This window comes from Eptesicus fuscus, chromosome 11 (genome assembly GCF_027574615.1).
Source record: "Eptesicus fuscus isolate TK198812 chromosome 11, DD_ASM_mEF_20220401, whole genome shotgun sequence".
NCBI lineage: Eukaryota > Metazoa > Chordata > Mammalia > Chiroptera > Vespertilionidae > Eptesicus > Eptesicus fuscus.
This window is the reverse complement of record NC_072483.1, coordinates 25,544,687-25,563,629: the sequence shown is the minus strand read 5'-3', so window position 1 is coordinate 25,563,629 and position 18,943 is coordinate 25,544,687. Positions and strand designations below refer to the sequence as shown.

At 39.6% G+C, this 18,943-nt stretch overlaps 1 protein-coding gene across 2 annotated transcripts in view; it reads left to right on the top strand.

Annotated features, from left to right (window-relative positions):
- The window catches only part of GTDC1 (glycosyltransferase like domain containing 1), a 364,616-nt gene that overhangs the window by 160,071 nt on the left and 185,602 nt on the right, over window positions 1-18,943 (top strand). The window lies entirely within an intron of this gene.

The window sequence follows — 18,943 nt, the reverse complement described above, 5'->3', positions numbered from 1 at the left end:
CACAATCCTAATTTAAGTGTGAGCGCATGCAGCTGGTGAGCAGTGTCCCTGTGCATGGTGGAGTTTTACAAAATACAGAGATGACACCATTCTTGCCCATAAAAACATTCAGTCTCTTGTACTGTTTCCCAAATTGCATTGCAACACACCAGATTCTTTTGATTTCATTTTTCCCTATTGCTGTGTAAAGGCTATATTAGCACATACTTCTTATATATTTAAAAGTAAAGGGATTTTAAAAAAAAATTGTTGAGTTTGAGAGAGAGAGAAACATCGATTTTGTTGTTCCACTTATTTATGCATTCATTGGTTGATTCTTGTATGTGCCCTGACTAGGGATTGAACCCACAACCTTGGTGTATTGGGATGAGGCTCTAGCCAACTGAGGTAGCTGGGCCAGGGCCTAAAGGTAATTTTTAAATGAAAAATTTAGATTGTCCTCTTTTAGATTCAGTGATGTACAAATTAGGTATAGGGGTTACTAATTTTGGAGGTTTTTTTTTTTTTCAATGTGTAACAGCATATTTAAAAACTCTGCCCTTTACCCAAGAAATGTATTGTAAATGCAAATTATTTTAATCAAATAATTCAAAAGATACTAGGCATGCTTGCTATTAAACGTTTTATTATTAATGCTTTTCCATTTTTAATTATAAAAGTCATATATAATCACATGAAAGAACATTTGGCAATAAAATATGAAAATCCATAAACCCAGCAGCTGTTATACCTTATAGTTTTATTTTTTATAGTCCTTTCCTGCGTACTAGTCTTAAAATATTGTAAAGTTAGTATATTTATAATTTTGTACTTTAAGAAGTTTTAATTTTACTTAATAGTATTGAAGATCTTTTTTTAAATAAAAATAAATGGAATACTAATTTGTTGTTTGGATAAATCTGTGTTTTTATATTCTGGGTTAGCTTTGTTGTCTATGCCATGTTCGCCTATTATAGTTCAGAAACATTTTTGTGTTATTTCATTTGTATCATTCTCTTCACCCTTATCTCCTTTTCTGGCCTTGGCTTTCCTCAGCTGGGCACAGTCAGGTGCACTGACGCCCCCTACCTGCAGGCTCAGTCTCGCACAGCACCTGAGCCGTTTTTAACTGAGTCCGGGATACATCTTTAGCCTCAGATCCACTGATTGGTATGACTTGGAGTTAACTTTTTTCATCCCAGACATTGGATTCATTCTCAGTCTGGAGTGTTTAGACTCCTCCACTCTTAGCTGACCCTCCAGTCGCAAGTCCCTCTATTGCCAGTTGCCATTGGATCAGCCCCAGGACCCTCACTTTGCTGTTCTTGTCCCTCATCTTTCCTCATTTTTTTTGAAATATTTTTTTTTATTGATGAGAGAGAGAGAGAGAGAGAGAGAGAGAGAGAGAGAGAGAGAGAGAGAGAGAGAGAGAAACATCAATGTGAGAGAGAAACATCTGTTGGCTACCTCCTGTACATACCCTGCCGGGTTGACCGAACTGCAACCTAGGTATGTCCAAACCTGCAACCTAGGTATGTGCCCTGACCAGGAATTGAACCCGTGACCTTTCGATGCATGAGACAACACTCAACCAACTGAGCCACACTGGCCAGGGCATCCTCATCTCTCCTTATCCTTTAACTGCCAGCTTTAGCTACTTGGCCTGGGTTTCTCTCCTTAGTCCCCCTCTTCCTCAGTTATTCTCCTTTATCCAGCAGGCCCCCTTCTAGGCTTTGTTACCCCTTTCTTACTTCCCATTTTATCCCCTGCATATATCCCAGTCAACCTTGGTGTGTGACTCCTGTACAAGCGTCACCTCCTGAATTCTGGATGAGACTTCTTGGCACCTTTGATCTTCTGCTGTATTCATGGAATTCAGCCTACATCTTGCCTAAGTGATGCTATTGGGCCCAGTTCCTGTGACCGGCCCACTAACTTGTCCATTGGCAGGTGCTACGGGTATTCTGTTTCCTTTGGTGTGTACCCTGTCCTGGGACCAGGCCTCTGCTTATCTCTCCTCTCTTTCCGTGCTGCACTCTATTGCAGAGGTCTGAGACCGTGGGACAATGTCAACCTGATTTCTCCCAAAGACAAATTACTGAGTAAAATCAAGAGAGTAAAAGAAACATTTTAATGCATGTGGTTACTTTAAAAAATTATCCACTGATTTTTGTTAAATCTCTTCAGATCCTTTTTCAACTGTTATTTATCACTTGAAGCAAAAGGAGCAACTGTGTATGTCACGTCCAGACGTCTTTGTACTGTGTAGGCTCTAGATGCAGTGCCTGTTGTGTCTGGATTTAACATGACTATCACACTTGAAGTTAAAGAACCCATCAATACAGACTAAATTAAAACTGGAGTTGCATAAATAGACTCTATGGTGAGCTGTCACTGAGTTGCCTTGTTTATTCTACTTATTGATGAATTTTCATAATTTACTGCTTGAATAAATTATCCAAGAATCAACCTTTTCTTTATATGCTTATATATTAAGTATATTATCCTATATAATAAAAGCCTAATATGCTAAGTGTGCGGTCATCTATTCAACCAATCAAAGCATAATATGCTAATGATATGTCAAGACCGCTCAACTACTCACTATGACATGCACTGACCACCAGGGGGCAGATACTCCGACCAGTAGATTAGCTTGCTGCTGTGGTCTGGCTGATCGGGACTGAGCGAGATGGGCCTGACACACCCTGGAGCCCTCCCGTGGTCCTTCCCTGGCTGGCCAACCTCCTGCATCCCTCCCTGGCCCTGATCGTGCACCATTGGGGTCCCTCGGCCTGACCTGTGCCCTCTTGCAATCCAAAACCCTTTGGGGGATGTTGGAGAGCCAGTTTCGGCCTGATCCCACAGGCCAGGCCAAGGGACCCCACTGGTGCATGAATTTGTGCACTGGGCCTCTAGTAATATATATATATAAGCATGTAATTTATGCTTATTTACAATCATATAAATAATCATCATTTATATATAATCATATATATAATTTATAATCATTATTTATATATAGATTATCCAAGAAATGTGCTTTTCTTTACATACTACTTCACATTTGTGCAAAGGTACTGCCATAATAAAATCTTATAATGGTTACTCTTTTAACTATTTGGACTGAAATTTTCACTTACAATTTATATAAAAATGAGACAACATTGCATGTATGCTGTTAAAGAGGGCTCAGTAATTCTCTCATTCTTTGAAACTCTGGGGACATTCAGATCCTTCCCCTCTTTGTCATACATGTAATTGGCCATATCAGTAACATGATTGGAATGCCCAACTCCTTTCCTCTAAGATATCAAATAGGGCATTCATTTATTTAATTTCAACCTCTTGACATCATGCCATTCTTATTCTCTCTGAATGATACGTGGAGTTATGTGGCATAACCAATTACTTACAAAATGCAACAAGTGGGGAGGTTGTACAACAGGTTAGAGTAACATTCTGATATCCTATTTCAGTGCTAGGATTAACATTTTTGGTGAAAACGTGGTTCTTTACTTCATCTTACTCTATGGTTGTATAATAACTAAATAATAACACAAAATAGTAACTTTGTTCTTGAGTTTAACTTAGTCATTATTTACCTATGTCATTGTGGACCACATTTGAATCAGGCTCAGCCTCCTGATCAAAAAGTAGTTGGTGACTGTGATGCCCTTTCATCTGACAGGTTATATCCTGCCATGTTCCACAGGCAAGAAAGGAAAGTGGTTCCCAACCAGCTTTGCTCTCGAAAATATGGAGGGCCAATATTTTTTTAAAATATATTTTTATTGATTTCAGACAGGAAGGGAAAGGGAGAGATAGAAACATCAATGATGAGAGAGAATCATTGATTGGCTGCCTCTTGTACGCTCCCACCAGGGACCGAGCCCCCAACCCAGGCATGTGCCCATCGAATCGTGACCTCCTGTTCCATAGGTCCACGCTTAACCACGGAGCCCCATGGGCCGGGCTGGAGGGCCATTGTAACACTATTTTTTTCCCTTGGTAAAATGCAGGAATATATAGTGAGGAAGTTATTTCAGGCATTGGTATTTATATTCATGTTGAAATCTAGTTAAATGAAAGTACCCTCTAATCAGAAACTAACATTTTATGGAAAGAGTAAATTTAGTCACTCCTAGAAAGATGTCTTGCCTGTTCTTGTCTTTGGTTAATATTCAGAGGGACTTTTCTTTTTTTTGGAGTTTTCTTTGTAGTTCTGTTTTAAGGTATTAGGCTCTGTATCAAATCTTTTTTGTATTATTACAAATCAACCAACCTTTTACTACTTTAATGTTGTCAACCACTCATTCTTTATTGTTTTTTTAAATGCCAGAAAATAAAAAGCTAAAACCCCACCCTATATTAATATAATTTTATGATTACGATTTTACATTCACAAAAGTCCAAAAATTCTAAGTTATAGTTCCCCAAAGAATCCTAATTCAGTCACATTGCATAAACTGATATTACGGCTGAAATGTATCATCATTACAGTAATGCAGAATACTCATATATGCATGAAGACACAGTTATGGTTGCTGAGGGAACCATAATTTTGGATTTTTTGACTTTTTTTGCACATACAACTTCAACCATGATGTTAAGTTAATGCAGTTTTTTTTAAAAAACTGACTCTAAAGTAATACATTTGTTGCTATATTTATCTTAAAAATACATTTTTATTGACTTCATTTTTTTCTTCTGTATGTCTATAAACCTATACTTACAAAGATCTGATGTCCCTACAAAGAGAACTACCTAAGGGATATTTCTCTATAAAAATAGTTTTTAGGCTCATGTATACCCTTCCTCTCTCTGCCTTTTTCTCTCTCACACACACTGCCTCACACACTTATGTTACATTCTGGCACATTATAGAAGCAGGTAGCATATCCACTACCTGCTGTTGAAAGTGTTGACGATACTGAATTATTTATTCTATCTTCTGCACTCTCCAAAATCGTTTTAGGTACTTTGACACATTTTGGTCTCTTCCATATGGATACTTCATGGTGGCAGAGTTGCCAGATGCTCAGGTTTTGTGACAGTCTTCGTGTTTCAAGGACTGTTGGAATATTCTTGGGAGAATCTCGCCTTGTTACTGATTCCTATGGAGTGGTGAAATACTAACATTTCTTTGAAAGTGTTTTTCAAGATAAGGAGTTAGTGCAAAAAGTTATTAGAATGTCCCATCTGATTATTTTTAACTTTGGGAACTGAGTAGGAGAGCAATTTATCCTGAAATTCATTTGCAGCGGGTTGGCATCGTTTTAACGATGTATAACACTAGCAGTATACATGGTATGGGGATTACAACAAAGTTATTTAAAATATTAAATGTTCACTCTTATAGAACTTCAGCTCTTTTCTTATATATCAATTGCCAATGCAAAGATGAAATGAAGGATGTCAAGTTTAGCTTAGCTTTGTATCCCTTATATACTATATCAAACTATATCTATATATCTATATCTCTATCTCTATCTATATCTATATCTATATCTATATCTATATCTATATCTAGCTCTATATCTATATCTATATCTATCTATGTCTCTATATGTGTGTGTTTATATACATATATAAATATAACTGTATATGTAATATTAATATAAGGATATAAAATGTGGGTATTTCTGGTCCTCAGAGTTTGCTTTTTCTCTGCATTGTTAATGGAAACTCATTATCTCGCCCCTTTCCAATCCCTACTCTTAACACACACTGGATTGGGAATTTTTCTAATCTTTTAATGTCCATCTCAAGTGTTTTTTCCTTGAAAGCTTTTCTGGGTTTCCCCAGCCAGGTATGAGGCTCCCTGCTTGCTGCTCTCCTGGCAATCTGTGTATTTCCTGACTCTCAGACACTGTTCTGTACCAGGAGAGGAAAGGGAGGAAAGGAAAGGGCTGGCTCAGAGGCATGCTGCCCTGCTGCGCCCTGTGTGTAAATGCCTCACGTGGCAGCGAGAAGCTCCGGTGGCTTTTATGTGACCTGTGGCCTGTGACCCTAAGACGTGGGCAGTGGAAATTCAAATAACACTCAGACTCGGATGGATGTCTGTAGCGAGTCTCTAGTGCTTATTAATGTTCACATTTAAGTACTTTTGTCTCTATTTTGTAGAAAGGGTGAAACATGATCAAAGAAAGTTTTACTGACTTTTTTTCCCCAGTGAGTTGGCTTTCCCCCCTTTTAAATGGAAAATGTTTTCATCCCGATATCTAACTGAAAGCTGTTCCCACTATTGAAATGAGGAGGCAGGTGCCCAAACAACACCTGTGACCCCCTTTCTGTAACTAACTCTATCGTGGGCCCAGCTTGGCCGCTAACTGGCTAACCCAGGGCAGGTGACCTCATCTGTGCTCCTTAGTCTCCTGGTAAGGAAGTGTGGCCAAGGCAACATGAGGTTCCTGCTGGCCAGAATATGTGATGAGTCCCACATATAGTGCATTGTGGTAGGTGAGACCGAGAAAAATGCATCTCAGAGAGTTATTATGTCATGGAGGTTGTGTTGAATGACCTTCAACAGTATTGTTTATATAACATTTTAAATTTTCATCTGTCTTTTTCCCCCTGTACCTATGCATATGTTACTTTAAGAAAAAAAAAAGACCAAAAAATAAAAATAAAAAACAAAAAAAAAAAACAGGGCAGTTATTTAAGTTGTGGTCAAAGGAACCATATTTAAAAAATACAGTGTTGTTTTTTTCATCAAACTCAGTCACATAGGAGAGCTTAAAATTTTCATTTTATGTTATTAAAATGGAAGTTTTTTTTTTGTGGGAAGTTTTGATCTTTGAAACACTAGCTTTCAACTGTTCCCCCCTATGAAACCCCCTTCTGTGATATAGACTAGAAACATAATGCTAGAATTTTTACATTGTTGGCTTGATGAGAAAGAAACACAGGATTAACAAATCAATGTTTATAAAAAGTCTCATCTTTAGAATAAAAGGGTAAATGACCAGGACACAGTCCTGGGACTCATGTCTTCAAATTATTTTTCTGCATCTCCTGATGCACTGCATTATTTAATAGTACACGCTCCCAAACACTTGCTGAGTGCCTACTGTGTACTTACACTCCACTGGTTTTGACTTCTGTAATTAATTATCTAGTTATATCCATGTAATTAAAGTGGTGTGCAAAGTAGTAATACATTGGAGGTAGTAAATAATTTTTTTTGGGGGGTGTGTGTATTTCTCCAAATGGCATATTAAGCATCAAAGTCAGGGAAGATTTCAAAGAACTGTCTCAGATTTGCCAAAACAAACATGGACGACATAATCAAAACATAGGAATAATCTCTATGAAAAGCATAACAAAATGTCACAAATCAAATGATAGAACAAGTCAATAGAATACAGGATTCTGGGAAACAGATTTAGACCAAATACTTATAAGCACAAAAAAATTTAGATCTTATGACTGATTATAGAAAGATGGAATATTTAGGAGGCATTTTATTTGTGCTTGTTAATTTTAGCAATAGATGTGACTCAGTAAAAATAGCAACTTACCATATTTGCCATGTTAGCTTTTTCATTATTGGGGCACAAAATACCTTTCCTTCCATGGTTGTCAGGGATAATTTACGTGATATACCAGGAGGCAGGATAATATTATTATTGTTATTGTTATGACTATTGTAACTATTCTTGTTGTCTAAATGCCACTCTAGCTTGCCTATGGTTTGTTTCTTAGGCTTGTGCCTGAACAGTTTTCTGTATCTCTTTGAGCAATAGTGTTCTGGCTTGACTGATCAGTGTGTCCTTACATGTGTATAATCTTAGACAGTATTGGTAAGGCTGAGTTGGAGCAATGATAAGATTCATATCCATTGCCTTGGATCTCTGGATTTCCAACTTTCTAATATTTAGAAATAAACTCTAGGGATTCATGAGTGACATGAACTAAAGGGCAAAGAACATTCCAATATAAAATGATATGCTGCTGTTAAGGAATAGTCTTCTCTGATAGATTAATCATGAGGTGAATGATAAATATTTCACATACTAATTATATTAGTTTATGGAGATAAAACACCATATGAAGTGTTCCCAGCACACTCAGCAAGTTAGATGCCTTTTGCATGTTAATTGACTTACTTCTTCAAGGCTGGTGATCATGAATCCCGGAAGATGACAGAAATCATTATCATGACATTGTGTATTCCTGATCTCTGTACCAGGTTGACACCACCTTTCCCCAGGAGTTCCTTTTCTTTGGGCGATAGCTTAAGTACTTGATATGTTAGGATTGTGAATTAGAAAACAGTGCCGGACATATTATTAGGGATCATAAGGAAAAAGTAATGGGCTTAAACAAAAACAACACCAAATAACACTCCTTAGAATTGTGTTGTGTGCTCAGATAAGAAGGTAAGTGCATTCTTTGGGGGTGGGGGGATATGAGATGCTATCCTACTTATATTTTAATGGTAGAAGTAAATATCATATTGAACATTTTACTATAAACAGAGAATCACCAGTTTTATTTTCTCATTGTCATTGAGGGAATGAATGATTGACTGATTCATTCATTCATTCATTCATCTATTTGTTTATTGAGCACCTGGGATAGGGAAATGAACAAGGAAGCTATAGGACTCACTCTAAGAAAACGTAAGTCCATTTGAGTGGGGACTGTCATGTTAAGGAAACTACCAGATATTTTAAAAAACCAATAGCAGATCTAATATATCTCATCAAGGAATATATACTTTAATGGGGAAAAAACAAGATAATATGTAAAATATTGGAGAAACATGTTAAACAGATATATAAAATTATATAACACACCAGAACCAACATTTTTATCTGACACATTAGTTGAATTAAATCTCTAATAGTCCTGATCAGGTGGGAGTGTCATCCGTATACCAAAATGTTGCGGGTTTGATTCCTGGTCAGGGTGGACAACCTATCTTGATGTTTCTCTCTCACATCAATGTCTCTCTCTCTCTCTCTTTCTCTCCCTTCCTCTCTCTCTCAAAAAATCAATAAAAGCATATCCTCTGGTGAAGACTTAAAAAAAAAAAATAAAAAGACCTTCCTTAAAAAAATCTCTAATGAAATTTCTTCTTTAGTCTATTATCTGTTATCTTTAGTTGCGTAGGGGGCACTCTACTTATATTTAGCATTTGTGAAAACTGTCTCTCTTTTTTCCCCTCTACTCCAGCCTGGTTTGTTTTTTTCTCTTTGTGAAGGAATGTTACCACTAATTGCGATTACCCAAGTTGGGAACCTTTGAGTCATGCTCACCCTCTCCCTCCCAGGAACCAAGTCATTGCTCTTCCTATCAGCCCCACTTCTCTCTGTCCCTCTGCCCTGACCACCTGCATCCTTGTGACGCCAGTAGGCTGACTCCTTCCTGTTACCTGGGATGCTGCCTAGGTTACATCTCCTCAGGGGCTCCTCCTTGATGGACGTCACCTTTCCACAATTTGTCTAGTGGTACAATCACCCAGTAAATATGTGATGAATGAAGGGTGACATAAAACAGTTCAGGTGAGTACAGTTCCTCTGTGTACCATTTATATTCTTTTATTTCTCAAACACAGACTGTACTAAGAAGTACAGTTTACAGGAAACATTGAGTCACATTCTAATCTTAGATGATTCTAAATCAGTGTGGAATAACTGAAAAAAGTAGAGGCTTTGGGGCGAGATCAACTTGGATTTGAAACTCATCTCTGCCTCATAGGAACTGCTTGTCTTAGCATCTAACCAGACTTCTTGTGCTTCAGTGAACTGGCAAGATGGGGATAATAAGACACATCTCTTAGGGTGATGATTAAATGAAATGATATATATTTCAAAAACTTGCACAGTACACAGTTCCCTCTCTTCCTTTAGAATATTATCACATTATGGTGACTTCAGGATTTCATTATCACAAAGTGATGATGGAGAGCCATGGTTTTAAATGAACTGGTATTATCTGTATTTGGATATGTACAGGGCAACCTCCCTTATGTTGAAAGTGGTAATGATGGTGGTATTTTATTTGACTCCGATTATTTCAATTTACTATCACTTTTCTTAGCCAGCGAGCAGTCACATCTCGGTTAGTTAAGGTAATAAGAAATAGAGCATTGTTAGTACAATAATAAATGTACATTGCATCCCCACATTGCTAATAGACAAAGCACAGACTTTTACAAACTTCCCACCCTGCACTTGGGTACCTCTGGGTCTGATGGAAGACCACCTTTCCAGTTTTATCTGATCACTTATCTTTTTGCTAAACTTTAGCAAACTGTCCCTTCTCCCCAGACTTATTTAAATTGTGCTGACACTTGCAGACCCAAAACCTCAGGACCCAGGCTTCTGCTGCCCCCAATAAACTTGAGGCTTCCTGGTTTTCCTCACTCTCTCTTTTGTCTTCCAACCAAACCATAGCATTTAGTGCCTCTCTCTGCATTCCCAGTCAGCTGTGCAGCTTCGTGACTCTGCTTGTACAGGACAGAAGATACTTATCTTGTTATTGTTATTCAATGTTTCCTGTATTTTTTGCTTATTTTACCAGTTATATTGTCAGCTCTTTTCCAAAAGGGATGATATCTTGTACTTCTTATATTGTCAAGTCAAGAGATCTGATAATATTTTTAAAAGTATATTTTTATTGATTTCAGAGAGGAAGAGAGAGGGAGAGAGAGAAACATCAAGGATGAGAATCATCAATTGGCTGCCTCCTGCACAGCCCCCTACTGGGGATTGAGCCCGCAACCCAGGCATGTGCCCTCGACTGGAATCAACCCTGGGACCCTTCAGTCCACAGGCTGACACTCTTTCCACTGAGCCAAACCAGCTAGGGCGAGATCTGATAATATTTTGATTTGTTGACTTATTGGTAGAATGTCTAAAACAGCTTTATGTATAAATGTTCTGAGCGGTTCATATTACCTTGTGTGTTTAAGAATGCTCTTAATAATGAGTTCTGCCCGGCTGGTGTGGCTCAGTGGTTGAGCATTGACCTATGAACCAGGAGGTCACAGCTCGATTCCCGGTCAGGGCACATGCCTGAGTAGGGGGCTCCATCCCCAGTAGGGGGCATGCAGGAGGCAGCTGATCAATGATGATTCTCTCTCATCTTGATGTTTCTATCTCTCTCTCCTTCTCCCTTCCTCTCTGAAATCAATAAAAATACATTAAAAAATAATGAGGTCTAGTTTCAAAATACATAAAAAATGTTTGTGCACACAGTAACAATTTCCATTTGTTTAGAGATTTCTTTTTTCAATACTTATGCCCAGTCTTCCTTCCTGTTTCATCCTTTGTTGTTACAAACGTAATTATTGAGTGTCTTTTATGGATTAGGCATTATGCCAGAAACCAAGAATTAAAAGACTTGAGAGGTTGCTGGAGTAGTTGAGGTGCCTAAATTTCAGTGACACCTTTAGTAACAAAGCTCCAACAGGTACCATGTAATTTGTCTCCTTAAGCCTCCGTAGTGCAGGTCAGAGCGCCGGTGTCTGCAGCGTGCACAGGTGTTAAGAAGCCAGGTGGAGAGACGGTACAGTGGCAGGTCCTCCCTACAGACCTGGATTCCGTGCCTTCTGTGCAAGTGTCATTTACACGATGCTCTCCCGGCCAGCATGGCAGGCACTGGGAAGGGACGTGACACGGTGGAAAAGGCAAAACTGCCCCCATTAATTGGTGCTACACCATGGGACAGCTTTTGGGAACCTGGATACTCTTTTCTAAACAGCCTGTAAATTACCCATCACAAGAACCTAGGAAACTAAATGACTACATTTCTTTTCCTTTTAGATATGATTTTAATCTTGTATTCTTAGTTGTCTTAGCAAATGGAAACATTTTGTTATGCAGTGTTCTGGAAGGTTTTTGAAAATCCATAGCATTTAAACGTGTAGTAAAGGTGTTCTAATTAAGATGAAGGAGCTGGCAACTGAAGCATACTGGCTGAAAATGAAATTTGTATATCAATGATTAATGGATATTAGAACTCAGTTATCTTTCTATATAGGCTTTACAAATTACAAAAGTATATTTAAGCCAAAGGCTTTTGAAATGTTTGGGACTGATTTTCATTTAGGCCTGTATGTTTTATTGAACTGCTGTTATACTGAATCACTATTTACAAACATTGGAGGTGATAAAGCGAAGGAAAAGCTAGTACTCCATTCTTCCCTCCTTATGTCTAGGTCATCCGCAAACCTGATGGTGCTGTCAGCAAACTCAGCCAGGCCACTGCTCCTTACCTCCAGTCTGTCATCTTAGCCCAAGCCACCCTCCTTACTCCTCTCCTTCCTGTTCTTCCTTCTTCCAAACTGACTCCTCACAGTCTGTTTTCCATTGATAGTAAGTAAAATTTTCTGATATTAAAAAAAATCGTATGAAATACATAAACAAATGTAATATAAGAGATTATGCAATCAAAATTGTAAAGCTTATGTATCCTAATATATAAAAACCCAGGGTCCGTAACGTCCAAAATGACCGAAGGCTCGACCAAACACCTGGCTGCTCGCGCAGCAGGCTTCGGTGGGTGGGGACTGGCGAGCGGGCTGAACTGCTGACCTCTCAGGGAGGGAGAGAGGTGGGGCTGATCAGTGGCTACCACGGCTGCTGGTGAGGGCCGGAGAGAGAGAGAAGCAGGGTCTGATCCGCAGCCTTGAGGATCAGACCCTGCTTCTCTCTATCTCCTGGCCTCGCCAGCAGCCGCTCCTCTCTCTCTCCAAGAGATTAGCATTTCAGCCCACTCGCCAGCAGCCTGGTGTGGCTGTTGATCAGCCCCACCTCTATGATCAGGCCTGGAGATAAGCCCGGAGACGCTGACTGGCATAGAAACCAACCAATCAGAACCACAACTATGTGAAGCGCAAAGAGCCAATGGCTGCCTAGGAGGCAGAGCTTTTGATGCTGACTGGCATAGAAACCAACCAATCAGAACCTAATCTGTGTGAACTGCAAAGGCAGAATCTAAGGTGAGGGCTGAGGAGGGGTTTTACGGGCAACAGCTGTTTGGTGTAAGGTGTAAGAAAGTGGTACAATTTTTTAATGACCGGTTTGGCAGTATAGTGCATACGGCTGGCTATCAGTCCAGATATAGGGATTATGTATTTTTGTTTGCCAAGAGTATCTCTTCCTGATGAAAAAGGTCCCCTCCCCCCCATTTAAGCAATCCTATCCTACATAATCTATACTAATAAAAGGGTAATATGCTAATTAGACCGGGTCGACCGGCCATCTTCCAGATGTCCAACTTCCTTCTGAACAAAGCCATGGTGGTGGGGGCCGAGGCAGAGGCAGTTAGGGGCGATCAGGCTGGCAGGCAGGGGAGGACAGTTGGGGGCAAGATCAGGCTGGCAGGGGGGTAGGGACAATCAGGCTGGCAAGGGAGGGCAGTTGGGGGCGAGATCAGGCTGGCAGAGGAGGGCAGCTGGGGGCAAGATCAGGCCAGCAGGGGAGGGCAGTTGGGAAGTCAGGGGTGAGATCAGGCTGGTAGGAGAGGGCAGTTGGGGGCGAGATCAGGCTGGCAGGGGAGGACAATTGGGGGCGAGATCAGACCGGCAGGGGAGGGCAGTTGAGCAGTTGGGGACGAGATCAGGCTGGCAGAGGAGGGCAGCTGGGGGCAAGATCAGGCCAGCAGGGGAGGGCAGTTGGGAAGTCAGGGGTGAGATCAGGCTGGTAGGAGAGGGCAGTTGGGGGCGAGATCAGGCTGGCAGGGGAGGACAATTGGGGGCGAGATCAGACCGGCAGGGGAGGGCAGTTGAGCAGTTGGGGACGAGATCAGGCTGGCAGGGGAGGGCCACTGGGGGCGAGATCAGGCTGGCAGGGGAGGGCAGTTGAGGGTGAGATCAGGCCGGCAGGGGAGGGCAGTTAGGAGCGACCAGGCCGGCAGGGGAGGGCAGTTGGGGGCAAGATCAGGCCAGCAGGGGAGGGTAGTTGGGGGTGAGATCAGGCCAGCAGGGGAGGGCAGTTAGGGGCAATCAGGCAGGCAGGCAGGTGAGCGGTTAGGAGCCAGCAGTCCCAGATTTCGAGAGGGATGTCTGACTGCTGGACATTCCCCAAGGGGTCCCGGATTGGAGAGGGTGCAAGCTGGGCTGAGAGACCCTCCCCACCCCGTGCATGAATTTTGTGCACCGGGCCACTAGTATGAATATAAAAATCATGCCCTAGTTATGGGTGTTATGCACATCACATTATTAAATATATTAAAATCATATGTTTTAAGAATAATTTTTAAGATAGTAGAACAACATATTGTGTTAAGTGTTACTAGCAAAAAATCCCTAACAATGTATTTATATATATAATTAGAAAGTAAAAGGAATAAGAGTAAATGCACTCAAGATACATACATACTTTTGTATTTTCCCTGCTTAACATCCTTCAGTTTGTACCCATTGTTGTTAACATAAAATCCATAGTTATGTTCATGTCTTCCAGAGGTCCATTGATTTCCTCATGCTCTTCTCTGGCCATTTTCTCATTGAATGAATTGCTCCAGCCTCCTCGGTCTTTATTTAGTTCCTCAACCTGTCAATTTTCATCTTTCCTTAGCTACTTTGTTTCCTATTTTATGTCCATCATTTAGTCTAGTATCTTGCAAATGATGATGCTCAACATACAATTGACTAAATGATTGCTGGAATGTAAATAGTGCCTATCTCTTTTTGGGGTGATTGTGGGTGATATTTCTTTAATTTATATTTTTTGTACTTAAAACATTTCTGCAATGAATATGTGTTTTCTAATTATCAGAAGGAAAAAGGAAATAGTGTCATTCCAGAATTGGAGAGCCTGGCCAGGAGGAACTTAAAAATTAGATTACTAGAATCCAGTCAAGGATCTGTACCAGCAAATCAGTTAAGTGAGGAAATGCATTCAGGTGCCATGGGTGGAGTGTTAGGTTAAGCCAAGCTGGTCCATCCAGAGCTGTGCTTTCCTACACAGTAGGCTTCACTGTATGGCTATTTAGTTTCTACTTAAGTTAATTAAATTGAATTAAATTTAAAGTTTAGTTCCTTGGTTGCACTCGCTACATTTCAAGTGCCGGATAGCCATATGTAGCTAGTCGCTACTATATCAGACAGTACCGATATAGAACATTTCCATCATCGTAGAAAATGCTACATCACAGCAAGTACAGGGTCTACAGTCCTGGAGAGTGGATATCAAGGGACAGGAATCAGAAAAGAACAAAGACGTTGGGAATGAGACTGAGCAACGTGAAGCCACACAGCTGGAAGAACAGAACTGACTCTTTTGGCCAGGGCCTATGAAGCCCTACAATGAATCATTCAATATGAGTGACCACCCAAACCGGTATCTGTGTTAACCTGGGTACTATATCCTGATTTGTTATACGTGGTTGGGGGTGAGTGGGTACGGCAGCTGTTGAAAAGATGTCATGGGGCAGGAATGAGGAATGAGGGAGCATGGCTAGATTATATGTAGTGGTGGTTAAATACTGAATGCCTGTCTGTTTCTCCTTTCGTTGTCTTTCCATTTCCTTTAAGATACAAAAGTATGCATCCTGATAATGGTGGCCTCACTCCTACATTGCTTAAGTGTATCTCAGCATCGCTTTTTACCTATTAAGGCAGCAGGGTGAAAGGCAAGCAACCAGTTTATTCAAACTGAGCAAGAAAAGGATAAAACCTCGAATGTTGAATTTCACTGTGTTGAATGATTTTGTATTTCTCAGGCAAATATGACTCAGATTGCAGATATAATGGGCACTGAGAACAATCGAACCATGTGTACGGACACAATCCCAAATGCATAGAAAGGTGCAAATGTGCCGGCAGCCTGAGCCGTTTGGGTTAGAGGATCCTAATAGCAGCTTACTTAGGCTTTTCGTGAGATGGTAACTTAATGATGTAGCCGCTAATTTGAATTTAGCAGACATTTTAAATATAGGTTTCTCTTACAGAGACAAAAGTTGCAATTTAAAGCTCTTTGGTGGTCTAAAAACAGCTTAATTCTGTAGTCGCGTGGTTAATAAGTACTAATCCAGCTTATGCAGTGATTGTAGTATGTCATGTTTGTGAAAGATTGCCCAACTGGCTTTCTCTGGGTTTTATGTTAATTTAAAAATATTAAACATAAAACCTTATAACATCTTCACGCTGAGATAAACTGTTCAATTTAACTTGTGCTCAAGCAGCAGCTGTCAGGAATTATCTTGTTCCTACCGGTGTTCGCTATCACCTTGTGCCCTTTCCTGCCAGACACGCCGTGCGGGATGCTAAAGCTCACCTTGCTGGGATTTATTGCTTAAATAATACCTGAGGCAAGAGGAACGTGGGGAGCCGAGGGATTAGCTGCTGATGGAGTGATGTCACTCATTGTATGATTGTCAACTTTTTTTTAATTGATGGAAGGAAGCAAAGTGAAAATTGCCTATAAGTCACACCTGCGTTCCTTTTGAGGGCATATTCATGGCTTGTTTTAGGGAATCACCGAGCTGAATATTTGAGGAGTTGCTTATTGTCCAATTTAACAACCCTTTTCCAAGTGAAAAAGCAGAGACCTGTTTTACTAATGATAGAGCTAATTTCCACAATTTAGGAGCATGAGGGCTATTTCAAGATCAGCAATAAAAATATAATGAATTTCCTGTTAATGATTGAAGAAACTACAGGAAGTGTTGGTGTGGTTAATATTTTGAAAATTATTGCCATTTTGCTTCTGAATGTATTGCATTGTTTCATTTGGGAGTTTGACTTGGAAGGCTCAACTTTAGATTTGGATTCCTTCATTACGGATCAGCTGGGAGGATGAAAAGAGGGGTGGTGTGGTAGGAATAGGACTCACCTTGGTTAAACATTTTCTACAGATTTCTCAGGTCTACCCTGAGGATAATTCTCATGTAGGAAATAAATAATTGGATTATGACTAAAAGTATATATATGATGGATTTATTGCTTATGGCATGTAGCATAGTTTTCTCTTCTACTTAAGGCCATTTTGTGCATATTCCCCCAAATTGTAGTTTTATAATGTATAACTTAAAAAAAAATTGCAAGACTAGATCAATGAATTACAACATGCCAATCACTTAATTGTTAATATTTGCACATTTTTATTTCTCTATGTTAATATATACATATGAATATTTATTATTAGTAGCCTTTTGACTGAACAATTTAAGAATTCGTTGCAGACATCATGTAACGTCACATATAAACAATTCAACAATCATCCTAAAAAGAAAGATAATATCCTGCATAAACCCAGTAAAATTATTAAACTTAAGAAATTTAAGACTGATGAAAATTTACAGTCTTATATTCAGCCCATATCCAGAGTCTCCCTGTTGTCCGTATAATTTCCTTTATAGCTGCTTTTTCCCTACCCAGTATCAGAGTGGCATTTTGCTTTGGAGTCTCTTTATTTTCCTTTAATCTATATATATTTTTTTTCTTTAATGACATTGACCTTCTTGGAGATCCAGCCCAGTTATTTTGCAAGATATGTGTCTGTTTCCTCATGACCAAATTCAGATTAGGCATTTCTGGCAGATTTGTATCTTTCTCATTGGTGATTGAATCTTTCTCAGTATACTGTATTGGGAAATACACGATATCAATTTGTCCCATCATTGATCATATTTAGTTTGATCACTTGGATAAATTCATGTCTACCAAATTTCTCCATTTTAAAGGTACCATTTTTTCTTTGTAATTAATAATTAATAAAGGGACCACATTTAATGAATTTTTCTACCTTGTGTGTGAAAAATGTTGAACTTACTCAAGTCTTAATGATTAAGAATGGGTGTGTATGTTGGGGCTGGGAGTGGGGATACAGGGAAAGGGGGAGAATTTTCCAATAAGTAGACCCACAAGTGGCCATCCAGTTTCTTTTAAGGAAAATATTGATTGAGATAAATGTTTTTTTGTTCTCTCTACTAAGGATAAGATTTGTAGATAAGCAAATACCTTCATATTTCAGAATTTTCAATTTAAGTTCTTGGAAGACTTGTACGAGGTGGTGGTGGGAATATTTTTGGTGAAAATAGGGCATTTTCTGGCCATAGTTTTTCTCTTTGCTATAGTTAGGTACGCAGAGACAATTTAAACAAAAGTGCATCTTCTTTGTAAGATTTTTAATTTTTTACTTTAGAGCAACAAACCATGACATTAATATAGCAATGTGGGTGTAAAATTGAGATCACTGCTTTTTGATCAGCTGTGCCTTTTGTAGCCCATGAGGAAGGCACTTGAATTCCTATTTATGATACATGCACTTATTATGTAATCACTCTTCTTATGTGAAAGGCTAGTGCTGCAGATCATATAAACACCTGAAGTTAGCCATTTGGCTTGTCAGCCAGGGAGGATTTATTGGAGTTGTAATCATGGTAATAACAAGGATGATATTTTGTATTTATTAAGTACAGAAAAATGCATTTGCAATGTAACTCGTCCATGACCAATTCATGTCCCTGGCGTAATGGAAAGCACTTGGGGCTGAGAGGACTGGGAGCCCCTGCTTTGCCACTTTCCACCAGAGTGATTCCAGGAACACTCAGAACCTTCCCGAACCTCAAGTTTTAGATGGGGAATTAAAGCTGTAAGGGTCAAATGGTGCTGCATTATGTTATAAAGGTGGTATTCCATCAAATTGTGCCATCTAAATGTACTTGGCTGCCCAGGGACTGTAATTTGTGTCCATGCGGGGTAGACACCTCGTTCGTGAGACATTTTCAGGTTGTCCCAGACAGTTACCTCTCCTTCCTGTTTGTTACTTCAGTACTTTGTATATGTCACTATTACGGACAGTATTCATTGCAGCGGGCAGCCTGTCCATCTTTTCTGTTCTTCCTGGCTAGACCCTGGCATTAGTAAATGTTTGGGGAAGGAGTGAGTTGATAGACACTTTCCTTTATAAACATGGTAGGTAAGCTTTCAGTTTCCTCCCCTTCCCCAAAGAAAGGGAATCAGTCAGCCTTTCTTCATTTTTTAAATATTTATGTTATATAT